The following is a 16,725-nucleotide window of genomic DNA, read 5'->3' as shown; positions in this document are numbered from 1 at the left end:
TGAAGGCAAAAAACCCCAGTTTGGCTCTTTCTAATTTTGCAATAACCAGGGGAAAAAATTCTTCTTGACCCTAAAAAGGCAGTCAGCTATCTCCTTGGATCATTAAGCCGTTTCCCCGTAATTAAAGATTATATCCCCGAATATTATGTTTTTCCAAGTATCCATCCAGTTGCTGTTTAAACGTCTGTACAGACCCCGATAAAACTACCTCTGCAGGCAAGAATTCCACATCCTTATTGTCCTTACTGTAAAAAACCCTTTCCTCTGCTTTAGACTAAATCTCCTTTCTTCCAGTCTAAACGCATGACCATGTGTCCTGTGCTTCTTTAGAATAGGTGCCCAAAATTGCACAGCATATTCAAGGTGCGGCCTTACCATTGATTTATACAGAGGCAAAATTATATTTTTATCCTGCGACTTGATGCCCCTTTTTATACACGACAATACCTTACTGGCCTAGCAACCGCAGACTGACATTGCACATTGTTGCCTATAACAATTCCCAAATCCTTCTCATTTGTCGCTACTCCTAATTCACTACCGTTTAGGGTGTAGGTTGCTTGTGCATTCCCTACCCCAAAGTGCATAACTACATTTATCTACATTGAATTTCATCTGCCATTTGTGTGCCCAGTCCCCTGGTCTATCTAGATCGCTCTGCAGCACTGTAAAATCCTGCTCGCACTTTATTACTTTACCTAGTTTAGTGTCATCGGCAAACACAGAAATATGACTTTCAACGCCTATTGCCAGGTCATTTATAAATATGTTGAATAAAATTGGTCCCAGAACAGAACCCTGAGGGACACCACTTACCACTTTTGACCAGCTTGAAAATTTACCATTTATAACAACTCTCTGTACTCTATCTCTAAGCCAATGTTCTACCCAAGAACAAGAACAAGTTTGAATACTAACCTATTGTGTGGAACCGTGTCAAACGGCTTGGCAAAATGCAAGTACATTACATCCACTGCAACCCCCTGATCTACACTTCTACTTTCTTCTTGGTTTATAAGGAAGAACCAATTACAGAGCCCCTGTTGGCTAATTTTAAGGAACCATTACAGCAAACATGGGATTGGCTAACACAGGAAAAAGTTAAGGTAGACGAGGCCCCTGGACCAGAAGGTATACACCCAAGGGTACTTAAGGAGCTAAGCCTAATTCTGGCCCAACCATTATTACTGATCTTTGGGGAGTCTTTCAGTTAAGGCATAGTTCCATTAGATTGGCACAAGGCAGATGTTGTGCCCATATTTAAAAAGGGATCAAAATCTCAACCGGGCAATTACTGGCCACTAAGCTTAACATCGGTAGTGAGGAGATTATTTGAAGGGTTGCTAAAGGTATACATTCAAGAACATATCTTGATCCATAATCCAATAAGTAGAAGTCAAAATGGATTTGTGAAAGACAGGTCTTGTCAAACTAACCTGTTACCATTCTATGAAGAAGTTAGTAAAAATATAGATCTGGGTGTGGCTATAGGTGTGATTTATCTGGACTTTGCTAAGGCATTTGATACAGTTCCACATACAAGGCTACTCTACAAATTAACAGTAATAGGCTTAAGGGCAAATGTCTGTATTTGGATCGGAAATTGGCTAAATTGGCTAAATACCTGTACGCAGGTATTAAGTGGGGTGCCTCGGGGGTCTGTCCTGGGTTCTCTTCTTTTTAATTTATTTACAAATGATCTCTCAAGCTGCATTGAGAGTCATGTCACAGTTTTTGCTGATCAAAAAATTAGGCAGAGTAATTCAGACTAATCTGGATGTTTCTTCTTTGCAGGAGGATTTAGACACAGTTGGGGACTGGGTGTGCCAGTGGCAGGTGAGGTTCAACATAGACAAATGCAAAGTTATACATTACGGTAAAAATAATAAAAATTATATATTTCATAATATATATATATATATATATATATATATATATATATAATTCTATTCTATAAATGGAATATCCTTGGGGAAAACTACCAATGAAAAGGATTTAGGAATAATGGTAGACAACAGTGCGCAATGCCAGCAAGCAGCTGCAAGGGCCAATAAGGTTTTGGCATGCATAAAAAGAGGTATTGATTCACTGGAGGAGGATATCATCTTGTCTCTTTACAGGTCAATGGTAAGACCTCACCTGGAATATGAGGTACAATTCTGGGCACGGGTCCTTAAAAAGGAAATTATAGAACTAGAAAAAGTACAAAGGAGGGCTACAAAATTAATAAGGGGATTGGGAGATACTAGTTTTAAAGAGAGACTAAAAAAGTTATTATATACACTAGAAAAATGGTGACCTGTTCACTAACAGAAATATACAAAGAACAAGAGGTCACCCTCTGAGACTGGAAGAGTAGAGATTTCATAGATGACAAAGGAAGGGGTCTGGATATTTTTTTTAGAAAGGCATGACATATTCTATAAATAGAATTAATATATATATTTTTTTTTTTTATCAATTCCGTTTATTGCAAAGAGAACCACAATGGTACACAGTCACAAAGTGAATGAACATACGAGGAACACAGGTACAGACATACCCAGATATACAAAACATGATTTGAAACCATAGCAGAAGGTCATAGGCAAAAAGGCATGCAGTACAAAGTACCGTAACCTTAACGACAGAGTGACACCAGGTAAGTAGTACAATATGCGGTTCAATTAAGAAAACAAGAGCAGTGTATGCAAAGGCCTATGAGAATCGAGTAGGTACTGGCAATATTCGAGTGCACACCGCCTCAGCGTGTAAAAACACAAAATGTGAGGCATTGATCAGAACAATCAAACAAACGACAAAACGTGAGCGGCATCGATAATAATGACAAAAATGAAAGGAAAAAATCAAAAACAATAGGGGGTAAGTAATCAAAGGTGCAGGAGAGTGGGCCTATGCAGAGTAGGGAGAGCAGAACACTCAGAGAGACGGCGGGGCATCCACACCCACTATGGCAGGGAACCTCGGAGACCGGAGGAAGGTCTTCCAATGAAACCAGCGCAGTTCATGCTTATGCGACAAACCCTTAGAAGCCATAACCAGGGACTCCATATGGCAAAGAAAGTTCACCTTCTGCAACCACAGCCTAATCGGAGGCGTGGAATGTGATCTCCAGAGCTGAGGAATCAGGGCCCTGGCTGCGTTCAAAAAGTGTAGGGTCAAGGAACGCTTATAGCGACCAATCGGGATGGGAGGGGCCTGTAAGAGAACCAGCTGAGGCGTCAACTGGTAGTCCGGGTCACAAACCTCTTTAATAACCGCAAACACCACAGACCAGAACGGGCGTACCAGGGGACAGTCCCACCAAATATGAACATAGGAACCCGCAGACGACTCGCAGCGCCAGCACAACGCAGAAACCTGAGGCATGAACTTATGAAGGTCCACAGGGACCCTGTACCACCTGGTGAGTATCTTAAACGCCAGTTCTTGCGTCTTGCTAGAAATGGACCCCTTGTGTGTAAGGTAAGCAATGTTGCCCCACTCCTGATCCGAAAACTGAAGCCCCAACTCACTCTCCCAGAAGCTATAGTAATACGGTTTGGTCTTACAAGTGGTGTCCAGCAGGGCAGCATACAAAAGAGGCAAAAGATGAGGGGACTCCTTGCCAACATCACACAGAGATTCAAAGGTCGTGAGAGGACGCAGCACCCGGGGATCGCGGAGCAAGCCTGAAACAAAATGCCTAAGTTGGACAAAAAAAAAATTAAAGTGCTTAGGAACAGGACGGAGTTTACAAAGGTCAGGGAGCAGGCGCAAAGAGGAACCCGCGAGGACATGATGCAGCCGGAGTACAGACGACCCGGCAGGCAACAATGCCCCCAAGCGTGCCAGAGACAGACCCGGGACAAAAGCCGGGTTATGCGAGACAGGCGTGAGGGGACCAGGATGAGTAAGGAGATGACCCCTGGATAGGACTCTCTTAAGAACCCTCAAGGTAGGCGAGACGGTAGGGTGACGTGGGATAAGCAGGTGGCGAGACGGCTCAGGAACCCAAGGGACAACTGAGATATGTTGGGCAAAGATCGAATGCTCCATAACAACCCAGAGTTTAGGCGCAAAGATGGACCACTCTACAAGCCGCCGAAGATGGGAGGCCATCCAATAAAGCTCAATGTTCGGGAGCCCCACACCACCCGACAACTTCGGTCTAGTCAGATGAGAATAAGAGAGCCTAGGGGCCTTTCCCCTCCAAACATATCCAGTAAAAAGCCTCTGACAGGCCCTAAAGAACGACCTCGGCAAGAAAATGGGGAGGGTCTGGATGGGATAGAGTAACCTAGGGAGGACATTCATTTTAAGGACCCCCATTCGACCAAACCAGGAGAGATGGGGGAACAACCCCCCCTTTTCAAGTCGGACTCAATGGAGCGGAGGAGTCTGATGAAATTAAGGGAGGCGAGGTCGGAAAGGTCAGGGGAAAGAAGAAGACCAAGATATTTAATATGATCAGAACGCCAATGAAAGGGGAAGGAAGAAGAACAGCGGGCACGGAGCGATTCGTCTACATTAAGACCCAGGACGTCAGACTTTTGAAGGTTTATCTTATAATTAGAAAGGGTCTGGAATGCGCGCAATTCAGCAAGCAGGTGGGAAATGGACCTAAGTGGATCTTGTAAGAAGCAGAGCACGTCATCTGCATAGGCCAGAACTTTATGATCAACGTCCCCCATCCGCAAGCCCAAGATGTTGGGGTTAAGACGTATAGCAGTAAGCAACGGCTCCATGGACAAAATAAACAATAAAGGGGATAGGGGGCATCTCTGACGGGTGCCATTCGACAGGGTGACCCGGCCCGATAGGACACCATTCACTCTAACCTGGGCCGACGGATTGGTGTACAGGGACCCAACGAGGGACAAGTAAACGGATCCAAGACCCACCTTAGCCAGCACCGCAAATAGGAAGGGCCAGGCCACCCTGTCAAAGGCCTTTTCCGCGTCCATAGATAACAAAACAGAGGGAGTTTTATGGTATTGAGAGTACGCCATGAGATTAAGTAGACGAATCGTATTATCCCGTGCCTCCCTGCCAGGAACAAAGCCCACCTGGTTAAGGTGGACAAGGGAGGGGATCAGGGGCTGGAGCCGAAGCGCAAGTATCTTGGCCAGCAGCTTCAGATCAGTATTTATGAGCGAAATCGGCCGATAGCTGCCACAACATTCATTATCCCTACCGGGCTTGGGGACCACAGTGATCACAGCAGTGTTGGAAGAAGGGTGTAAAGGAGATCCAACAGACAGAACCTCAAAGAGCTTCAACAAATGCGGGCCCAAATACAGGGAAGAATTTGCGGTAATAGACCGGGGAGAAACCATCCGGTCCCGGGCATTTGCCCCGCGGCAGGAGCTTCAGGGCCTGATCCAGCTCCTCCAAGGTAATAGGGGCGTCCAATGCCGCCCTATCGTCCCTGGAGATACGGAGCCTCTGATATTTGGATAAATATGCATCTATAGCATCCCGAACGGAGCTGTCCGAAGAGGACGGCAGGTTGTACAACTTTTGATAAAAGGATTGAAAACATTGAGCGATTCGCTCAGAATGGTAATGGAGGGTCCCCTGCGCGTCACGTATTTTAGGTATATACGTGGCCGAGCGTTTATGTCGAAGAGCCCTGGCCAGGGACTTACCGGGCTTATCCCCTAGCTCAAAAAAGTGCTTCCTCAGAAGCAGGAAGTTACGCTTAACTTTATCATTTAAAAGGGTAGCCAGGTGATCGCGAAGTGCCTGCAATTGGAGAAGGAGAGCGTCATCACCAGAGCGCTTATGGCGCAGCTCCAATTGGGCAATGCGCTGGTTAAGACTTAAAATAGAAGCCAATTCCAACCTCTTGTTCCGAGAACCCAATTTGATCAGGTGGCCCCGAATAACCGCTTTATGGGCCTCCCACACAGTAGGGAAGGGGGTGTCAGGGGAGATGTTTTCCTGGAAGTAGGCACGAATTTGACCGGACAGGTCCGCAACATCCTGAGGATTCCCCAGAAGGTTGTCATTCAGGCGCCAAGACCAGAGTCTCGTAGGCAGGCTGGGGATGGAGAGGGAAAGACAGACATGATCACTTAAGGATTGGACACCAATGTCTGTCTTAAAAAGAAGGGACAGGTGATGGTGGGAAAGAAAAAACATATCAATTCTGGTGTAGCGTTTATGAAGAGCAGAAAAGTAAGTATAGTCACGATCCCGGGGATGCTGCGCCCTCCACACGTCCACCAACTGACCAAGGTGCAAATGCCTCTTAACCTTATTAATGCTAGAAAAGGAAATGTGAGAAGTCGAGGCAGAGCAATCCATGGCAGGATTTAGGACCATATTTAAGTCGCCCCCCAGGACGGTGAGGCCCTCCTGAAAGGCAGACAACTTAGTTAAAACTCGAACTATGAACGCAGCTTGATTCTGGTTTGGGGCATAGAGGTTAGCCAAGGTGACCTTTTGTTGACCAATAAAACATTTAATAAACAGACAGCGTCCCTCAGGGTCCCGCCATACCTCCAGCTCCTTAAAGGGAATGTTTTTGTGAATCAAAATAGCGACTCCTTTAGTTTTGGAGTCCGGGCTACTGGCGAAGTAGACCGAGTGGAAATATCTATCAGACAATTTAAACTGTTTGGAGGCCAGAAAATGCGTTTCTTGAATATAAGCGTTCTTAGTTTTTAGGGAGCGTAAGACATAACAATTTGGAGCGCTGCTGCGGCTTATTGAGCCCCCTAACATTGAGAGAAGTAAAACGTATCAACTCAGGAGACATGGAGAGAATGGCAGGGACCCCTCAGTAATGACGTCGAGACCGCTCAACAAAAAAAGGGTGAGGAGAAAACAGAAACAAAATAACAAATAACCAAACCAAGACGAAGCAATCGTCAAATGCAATCGCATTGAAGAATGAGCCAGTAGATCGAAAAGACGATCCAAGACCAGGACCACCAGGCAAGACGCCCGGGGACGGCAGGCTCCGGCAGGGCAGCGGTGGCCAACAAATAAACCAAGAGAAATCATAATAAAAAGAAACAACACACATTCAGAGCAGATACCCTCATGAAAATATAATAGGAGGTTAGGAGAACCACCGAACAGGGGAACCGAGGAGAAAAAGAAACAAAAAAAAAAAAAAAAAAAAAAGATCATAGTGTAGTGTGGTGCGAGCAGAGTACTGCAACCGCAAGTAGGGGGCAATACATACATGACGGAAGCATGAAGGACCAGCAATATGGCCCAACGGCACTAAAGTGTATAGGGAGACATATGTACAACAGAACACAATCATGAAAACAAAGCAAAAGAAAGGAATAAAATAAAAAGGTAAACAAAACAAATAAAAATCAAATAAAAAAAAAAGGGAAAGAGGGCACCAATACGGTGAGGACAAAAAGACCTCCACGGCAACATGAGACGCAAAATACCCTCACAGGGGTGCAGCATCAGGAGCGAAACGGACGAAACGGACGAAACGGATACGGTACGAGACGGAAAAGCAAAACGTCGGAATAAGGTAAGTCTATAGAAATAATAAAAAAAAACGAAGCGACGCGGAGATAGTCCAAGTCCAGGCAACGCCGACAGCAACGAGGCAGAAACCATCAGAGAGAACTGGAAGCTCCAACGAAGGAGCGATGAAAAAGAGGTCCTTCAAGCCGGCGACGGAGCCTTCTGATGGCGCTGACGCTTACGTCGCTGGGGGCCCGGAGTCCAGGCCCGGGCAGGATCCGACAAGCGTGGTGGCGCTGAAAAGCTGTACTCCCAATCCTCTACCTGCACCTGAGGAAGGTCCAGACGATCAAGAAAGTCCGGCACATCGGACGCCTGCCGAATGGAGAAGGTACGGCCATCCCTCCGAACCAGCAGAGCCGCAGGAAAACCCCACTGATACGGAGTCGCCGAGCGACGGAGCAGGTCAGTAACGGGACGTAAATGACGCCGAAACTGCAGCGTTTGCGGCGAGAGGTCAGGAAAAATCAAAATCTTATGGCCTTCCCAGGAGACGGAATTCGTTGGCCGATAGCGTGCCAAGATGGATTCCTTGACAGGGAAGTCATGCAGTCGGCAAATGATGTCACGAGGCGGTTGTGTATCATCCGATCGCGGTCAAAGGGCCCTGTGAGCCCGGTCAAATTTGATATCAGTGTCCAACGGTGTTAAAAATCTTGCACAGAGTGGGAATAATGTCAGGTAGCTCCACAGTCTCAGGGACACCCCGTACTCTCAAATTATTTCTGCGGCCTCTATTATCTATGTCGTCGAGGCGTCGAGTAAGACCAACAATAGTACTCGCCTGATCCTGGAGCTGTGCAGACAGAAGATCAACCGTGGAAGAGATCTTGGTTGTGTCCGTTTCAAGCGAGGCCACCCGGTCGCCAATGTGCTTCACATCCGACTTGATCTCAGTGAGCACATCATGGATACCACGTGTCGCACGGTCGACGACCTCCATGAGATCTGCTTTTGACGGCAGGTGTTTAAGAGCCTCTTGCCAAGGTGAGTCCAGAGGAGGGGTAGAACGGTCCCCGGGTGGGAGAGCCGGACCTATGTCCTCAGATACGCCACTCTGCGGGCTACCGGGAGCGGAGAGAGGCCTAGGGAACGAGTCCCGCGAGTCATGGTCGATGGCCCCGTGAAAATAGGAACGCACCGAGGTGAGTGGTTGCTTGTCCTTAGCCCCCTGCGACCTCGGCGTTGCCGCGGACCTGTTAGGCTTGCCCATCCTCGATTAAATGACCTGAACGGTGGGATTAGAAAGTGAGGGTACACGGAGCTCAGAACTCACGCGTCCATCTTGGAGCTCAGTTGGCCACGCCCCCCAGAATTAATATTTTAGAGCTTCTTGATCCAAGGAGAAATCCGATTGCCTCTTGGAGTCAAGAAGGAATTTTTTCCCGTGATGGCAGAATATGAAGTAGCTTAATTAGGGTTTTTTGCCTTCTTTTGGATCAAGAATAGGAAGGTTAGGTAGAAGTATTGAACTTGATGGACGTAGGTCTTTTTTCAACCTTATGTACTATGTAACTATGTAAGACAATTACAGGTTTTCTATGGAATAATAAATGGCCATAAATTGTCTTACTTAAGCTACAAAAGACTGGTCATCAAGGTGGCTTGAATATTCCCAATTTCAGAAATTACAATCTGGCAGCCCTCTATAGACAGGCTTCAGACTAGATAGTGGACGACACTAAATATACGATATATTAGACACTTTATACATGCCCAGATCAGAAGACTTAATGATAAGGACTGGTCTAACTCCTCGGATGACTTGATTGACACTCTTCATGAGGTGGGATGTTCAGTGACATATACCAAGAGCTATAAATTTACACCTGAATTACAATGTGTGCGAAAAAAGTGCAAAGAACAGGTCAAAATTCCAGTATCTGAAATACTCAGGGATGTCTGGTTGTCAAAAATATATATAATCTTGTCTGGGTTCAGTAAGTGAGGGAGAAGAAAATTACAGCTAAACTCGAACAGCACAGAAATTGTCACGAAGAGTACAAAAAATAAATGCAGCCATTGTCACAAAAGAATTAAGGGAATTAACCATGTTATTAATTATAACAGACAAAGTGATAACTTTACGAACATACATAGTAATAATTGTATATTTCTCAGAATCATGTCCTTTTTATCATTCTCCGTGTCTCAAACTAAGTTGCGAAAAATGTTTTAACTCATTAGATGCTATAAAAGGTTTGTGTCATATAATTCAGTATATTTGGCTATTAAGACTGCATACATTATTCACAAAAAGAGGATATGGGCATACCTGGGAACTTCTGGGCTCCGGCTACCCGGAGCCTTCCCTTGCGGGACGTGGCCAGGACTGCCCACTGCCGTCAGCGGGCAGTCCCGTGACGTCAATGGGAGGTTCCCTGATGTCAGTGGGAGGTCCCCCCGACGTCAGTGGAAAACACACCCATTTTAAGTGAAAATGGGCGGAGAGCGGGGCGTGTCAAAACCCGCTCCCGCAACCCGGAGGATTAGGGTCTTGACTCGGAGAACCAGTGCTTCGCCCGGCAATCTACGGGTCAAACCCCGAGAGTTCCCAGGTATGGATATGGCCCTAAGAGAAAAAAAACCCCACAACATATAAATGCAATATGCATGAGCATATATACACCCCTCACATTTTTTTGTAAATATTTTATTATATATTTTCATGTGACAACACTGAAGAAATGACACTCTGCTACAATGTAAAGTAGTGAGTGTACAGCCTGTATAACTGTGTAAATTTGCTGTTCCCTTCAAAATAACTTAACACACAGACATTAAATTCTAAACCTTGGCAACAAAAGTGAGTACACCCCTAAATGGAAATGTCTAAATTGGGCCGAATTAGCCATTTCCCCTACCCGGGGGTCATGTGACTCGTTAGTGTTACAAGATGAGACCAAGATAAACTTATTTAGTTTACATGGTGTCAAGCGTGTGTGGCAGCAACCAGGTGAGGAGTACAAAGATAAGTGTGTCTTGCCTACAGTCAAACATGGTGGTGGAAGTGTCATGGTCTGGGCCTGCATGAGTGCTGCCGGCACTGGGGAGCTACAGTTCATTGTTCAACCAACATGTACTGTGACATACTGAAGAGCATGATCCCCTCCCTTCGGAGACTGGGCTGCATAGCAGTATTCCAACATGATAACGACCCCAAACACACCTCCAAGACGACCATTGCCTTGCTAAAGAAGCTGAGGGTAAAGGTGGTGGACTGGCCAAGCATGTCTCCAGACCTAAACCCTATTGAGCATCTGTGGGGCATCCTCAAACGGGAGGTGGGAGAGCGCAAGGTCTCTAACATCCACCAGCTCCGTGATGTCGTTATGGAGGAGTGGAAGAGCTCTGGTGATCTCCATGCCCAAGAGGGTTAAGGTAGTGCTGGAAAATAATGATGGCCACACAAAATATTTACACTTGGGCCCAATTTGGACATTTCCACTTAGGGGTGTACTCACTTTTGTTTCCAAGGTTTAGACATAAATGGCTGTGTGTTGAGTTATTTTTAAGGGAACAGCAAATTTACACTGTTATACAGACTGTACACTCACTACTTTACATTGTAGCAGAGTGTAATTTCTTCAGTGCTGTCACATGAAAAGGTATCATCAAATATTTACAAAAATGTGAAGGGTGTACTCACTTTTGTGAGATACTGTACTTATCATATATAGTTATCGACCCAGACACATAATATCCACCAATGCACATCGCACCTTGCACATGCACATATATATATATATATATATATATATATATATATATATATATATATATATATATATATATATATATATATATATATATATACATATATATATATATATATATACATTGACAGGCACCGTTTTGTACCTGTGGTGTGAAAGGAGGAGGAGCTTGGGCTATGCAGGGGTGACTGGAAAAGCAATGCAATAATCAAGATCAGTAGGTTATCCGAGGTCAAGTTCAGGCAGCAATCAACAAGCAAGGTCAGTAGGTAATCCAAGGCCAAGTTCAGGGAGCAATCAAATAAGCAAGGTAGAGATAAGGTAGCTAGGTCACAGCGGTGACAGAAGCACAGAACTGAGGATACTCTGTAGTGCACAGAACATCTCAGAATATCTGAGCACCGACATGATGGTGTTCAGGTGTTTTATAGGGATCTCAGGCCTGCAGACCCACCCACTGTACAACCCCTCCTAATGTTAGATGAGGGAGCCGGTGCTGGAAGCTCCTCCTGCTATAAAACCCTCTGTCCCACCCACTCTGTCTCTTTCCCCACAGTCTGCTGAGGGGGGTGGCATAGGAGCAGCATACTGCAGCTCCACCCCCCACCTCAGCGTTCCTGCTACCCTGTCGCCCACGAACCCCGCTCCCAGCCCGTGGAGGACGACACTGGGAAATGGATGCACACCCCGCTGTCTGCACGTCTGGCCACTGACGTTGGCAGGCTTTCCCGCTGACATTGCGGTAAACAACCCCATTTAAAGGGGAAATGGGCGGGGAGCAGGACGGAGGATTCGGCTGTTGACCAGAGAAGCGGTGTTTTACCCAGAGATCTCCGGGTCAAACCCGGAGAGTTCCCAGGTATGGTTCTCACCTGCAGTCACTAATTAATGGGAGAGGCAGCTAAATAGCCTCCTGATCTGAGCAGAGGGAGGTCATTTGGCTCCCTGAGAGCAGGGAGAGAGCTGCTTAATTACTGAGTGCTGTTACTACATGAACTCTGTTAACTTAGCTCTCATAAGAGCAAGGATTTTGTTTTTGATTTATATATATATATATATAAATATATATATATATATATATATACCTCCAGAAATGCATTTTAACCCCCTATATGCCACTCAGCCCCATGATATGCCTTTTAACCCCCTATATGCCAGAGTGGCATCTAGGGGTATAAGGCATATCATGGGGCAGAGGGGCATATAGGGGGTTAAAAGGCATATCATGGGGCATAGTGGCATATAGGAGGATATAAGATATTTCTGGAGGCAGAGTGGAATATAGAGGGTTAAAAGGCACATCATGGGGCAGAGTGGCAAATAGGGGGGTATAAGGCATTTCTGGGGGCAGAGTGGCAAGCCTGGGGGCAGATGTGCATAACTGGGGGGGCAGGTTGGCAAATAAAAGGAAATAAAAAATATATATTTTTCTCAATCATAGCTTTTATTAAATATGAAAAATAGTTTTCATATGTGCATAACAGTTTAGCAGATGTGCATAACTGGGGGGGCAGGTTGGCAAATAAAAGGAAATAAAAAATATATATTTTTCTCAATCATAGCTTTTATTAAATATGAAAAATAGTTTACATGAATTAATATTTACTAGTAAAACTTTTTTTCCTATAGGGTAGTCTTATATTCAGGCTTTTTGTTTTTTTCCTAAATTAATATTTTGATTTTGGGGGGTCGTCTTATAATCGAGCAAATACGGTATATATAAAAAATATATTTTTGTGAGCAAGTCCTAAAATTGGCATATTAGCTTAAAACAATTCTTGCATGGAAAGAGTTAAAATACTGGCATATTAAATGCCCATGGGGTGTCTACTTTTAAAAAATGTATGAGTTGATGGGGTAAATTGAATTGGCCGGGTTCAACAATGTCCCAAATAACACGGGGGGAAGGATGGCCACACATCTAATTTCCAATTGGAAAAATGCACACGTACCAAATGTGGCCTTTTAGTTCCCCCAAAAAATGACAAACCCATGCATGTGGGGTATCACTGCGCTCAGGAGATGTTGCTGAACACATATTGGGGTGTCGTGTGACAGCGGCATAAACCAGGAGCTGTAAATTCATACATAAAGTAGGTGTGTGGGGGAAAAATACACACAAAAAAATACTACTGCAAACTTTGAAAAAATTCTGGTGGTAAAATGTGTGCATGCAAAGAGTTAAAATACCAGCATTTAATATTTTTACTGCTGGTATTTTAACTCTTTGCATGCACACATTTTACCACCAGAATTTTTTCAAAGTTTGCAGTAGTATTTTTTGTGTGTATTTTTGGGGTGTCTAGTTTTAAAAATATATGGCTTTATTGGGCACACTGAAATGGCCCGGCTCCAAGATGTACCAAATAGGGCATGGGCAGTGGATCTCCAAATGCCGAAGTTCAACATTGAAAAATGCGCATGCCCCAAATGTGGTCCTTTTGCCCCCAAACAGCCAGGAAAAATCATTCATGTGAGGTATCGCTGTACTCAGGAGATGTTGCCGAACACATATTGGGTTGTTTTGTGATAGTGACATATACGAGAACCTTTTAATTCATACCTGAAGTAAAATGTGTGTGAAAAAACAAATGCAAAAAAATAACTACCACAAAGTTTGACAAAGACTGGTGGTAGATATGGTGCATGGAAAGAGTTAAAATACTAGCACTTAAAATACCCTGGGGTGTCTAGTTTTCAAAAATATATGGCTTTATTGGGCATACTGAAATGGCCCGGCTCAAAGATGTACCAAATAGGGCATGGGCAGCTGATCGCCAAACGCCAAAGTTCAACATTGAAAATGCGCATGCCTCAAATGTGGCCCTTTTGCCCCCAAACAGCAAGGCAAAATCATTCATGTGAGGTATCGCTGTACTCAGGAGATGTTGCTAAACACATATTGGGGTGTTTTATGATAGTGACATATACCAGAACCTGTTTATTAAATGACCTTTGACGTTCCTGAACCGTCATAAAATTAAATAAGCTTAGAAAGTGATCAATCATCACTTTCTTCGCTTAAATGGCGTTACTGTAATGCCTCGATGTCGAGGCATTCAGTAACGCCGAGATCGGCATCGGGGGCCATGCCTGGCCCCTCCCCGGGGCGTCAACAGCCGCCATACATTGTATGGCGGCGGACGCCCGTTTTAAAAGCGTTTAGGAGGCGATCAACGATCGCCTCCTAAACTTAAATGGTGTCGCTGGAATGCCTCGATCAGGAGGCATCCAGCGACACCAAACACTTACCTTTGGATGGGCTGTGACCGCTCCGGTCACAGCTGCAGCTGCCAGTGTTCTTCGCCATCAGCAAGATGGCGGCGGCCCGGGAAAAAAAACAATAAAGATGAAAGAGTTTGCTAGACGGTCTCCAGACCCTCTAGAGAACTCTGGCTCCACTTGCAGGTTGAATACAGGTACTGCATTCAACCAAGCAAGTCAATGGAACCCAGCTTTCTAATCACTATGTGATTAGTAAAATATTCAAAAAAAATAAAAAATAAATAAAAAAAAATGTGCTAACATTTAAAAATAATTATGCAGTGATGTCACTAGATGAACCATCCAGTACCAGCAAAATGTGTAAAAAAAATATAAAAAAAGTATTAAAAAAATAAAATAAAAAAATTAAGTTTATTATTTTGAGCAAGTGCTAAAATTTCTCAAAAATCTCAACAAAGCTTTAAAATAAAAGCACTTCAAATACCCAAGGGGTGTCTAATATATAAAGAAAATGGCTGATGGGGTAAATTGGAGTGGCCGAGCTCAAAGATAGGGCATAGGTACAGACTGACCAAAATGGAGAAAAAAAGCGCACTTCCCAAATGTGGCATTTTAAATCTCAAACAACCCGAGAAGCCCATGCATGTCGGGTATCACTGCACTCAGGAGATGTTCCTGAACACATATTGGGGTGTTGTTTGACAGTGGCATATACCAGAACCTGTATATCTATAACTAAAGTACAATTTGTGTGAAAAAAAAAAAAAATACTATTACAAAGTTTGACAAAGTGTAGTTCTATAATTGGTGCATGGAAAGGGTTAAAATAACAGCATTTGGAATACCCTGGGGTGTCTAGTTTTCAAAAATATATGGTTTGAATGGGTTAAATTGAGTTAACCCGCTTCAAAGATATTCCAAAGAGGAGATGGAGGCAGAATGACCAAATGACCACCTGGATTACACATGCCCCAAAAGTAGCCTTTTACCAGCCAAACAATCTGACAAACCCATGCATGTGGGGTATCGCTGTACTCAGGAGATGTTCCTGAACACATATTGGGGGGTTGTTTGACAGTGACATATACCAGGACCTGTATATCTATAACTAAAGTACAATTTGTGTGAAAAAAAAATAAAAAAAATTACTATTACAAAGTTTGACAAAGTGTAGTTCTATAACTGGTGCATGGAAAGGGTTAAAATAACAGCATTTGGAATACCCTGGGGTGTCTAGTTTTCAAAAATATATGGTTTGAGGGGGTTAACTTGAGTTAACTGGCTTCAAAGATCTTCCAAAGAGGAGATGGAGGCAGACTGACCAGATTTGTTAAAAAAGATTTGGAAATCATAAAACACTGCTTGTACTTATTGCCCTATAACTTACAAAAAAACAGCAAAAAAACATAAAAACATTGGGTATTTCTAAACTCAGGACAAGTAGTAGAATCTATTTAGCTAGTTTTTTTACTTGCTTTTTTAGGTGAGTAAAAGATTTTTCAAATAAAAGTCATAAAATGTGTTTTTTTCAATTTTTCACCATGTTTTTTTTATTTTTTTTTATAGTAAATAAGATGATACAATCAAAATAATGGTATCTGAAGAAAGCCCATCTTGTCCTGAAAAAAACAATATATAACTTATGTGGGTACACTAAATGGGTGAGGAGAAAATTACAGCTGAACACAAGCACCACAAAAGTGTCAAAACAGCTGCGGTCCCACAGGGTACAAAACGAAAAATGAGCCCGGTCCTTAAGGGGTTAAGGGGTTAATCACCTTCTCTAAGTTAATATTTATTGTTTGTTGCCAATTTCTTGCTATAATTATCTTCATAGCCAAACAACCCTGTATTACCAAGGCTCTTTGGTTAAAAGATATATTAACCAAATTCAGGTGGAGTAGTGCTTCTTCTGGAGATGGTGGGATATCTTTTTTAACCCCTTAAGGACAATAGGGGTTTTTACTCGTAGTATATTGCGGGACAATGGCTCTTTTAACGTTTTTCAGTGTTACTGTTTAGCTGTGATTTTCTTCTTTCTCATTTTGTGCTTCCACACATATTATATATTGTTTTTTCCAGGACAAACAGGGCTTTCTTTAGATACCATTCATTTTACCATATCATCTAATTTACTTTAAAAAAATGATAAAATATGGGGATTTTAAACAGAAAACGTTTACTCATCTGCAAAAACTAATGAAAAAACCTGCTAAATAGATTCTACTATTTGTCCTGAGTTTAGAAATACCCAATGTTTTTATGTTTTTTTGCTTTTTTTCTGCACGTTATGGGGCAATAA

At 43.5% G+C, this 16,725-nt stretch overlaps 1 protein-coding gene across 1 annotated transcript in view; it reads right to left on the bottom strand.

Moving 5' to 3' along the window:
• Positions 1-16,725, bottom strand: part of ADCY1 (adenylate cyclase 1) — an 854,652-nt gene that overhangs the window by 120,677 nt on the left and 717,250 nt on the right. The window lies entirely within an intron of this gene.

This window comes from Spea bombifrons, chromosome 5, assembly GCF_027358695.1.
Source record: "Spea bombifrons isolate aSpeBom1 chromosome 5, aSpeBom1.2.pri, whole genome shotgun sequence".
Lineage (NCBI taxonomy): Eukaryota > Metazoa > Chordata > Amphibia > Anura > Pelobatidae > Spea > Spea bombifrons.
Note: the sequence above shows the minus strand (reverse complement) of the source record. Positions and strands in the feature narration are given on the sequence as shown.